Raw genomic sequence first — 260 nt, forward strand, 5'->3', positions numbered from 1 at the left:
CTTTCCCTTTTTTCTTCCTTTCTTTTTTCTTCCTCTCTCCCTTTCTCTCTTCTTTCCTTCTCTCTTTTCCTTCCTTCCTTCATCCCTCTCTCCCTCTTCCTTCCTTCCTTCCTTCCTTCCTTCCTTCATCCCTCTCTCCCTCTTCCTTCCTTCCTTCCTTCCTTCCTTCCTTCCTTCCTTCCTTCCTTCCTTTCTCTCTCTCTCTCTCTCTCTCTCTCTCTCTCTCTCTCTCTCTCTCTCTCTCTCTCTCTCTCTCTCTA

Source organism: Petaurus breviceps, unplaced genomic scaffold (assembly GCF_028583685.1).
Source record: "Petaurus breviceps papuanus isolate PSGF00001 unplaced genomic scaffold, PetGlider_PUasm1.0 126, whole genome shotgun sequence".
Taxonomy (NCBI): domain Eukaryota; kingdom Metazoa; phylum Chordata; class Mammalia; order Diprotodontia; family Petauridae; genus Petaurus; species Petaurus breviceps.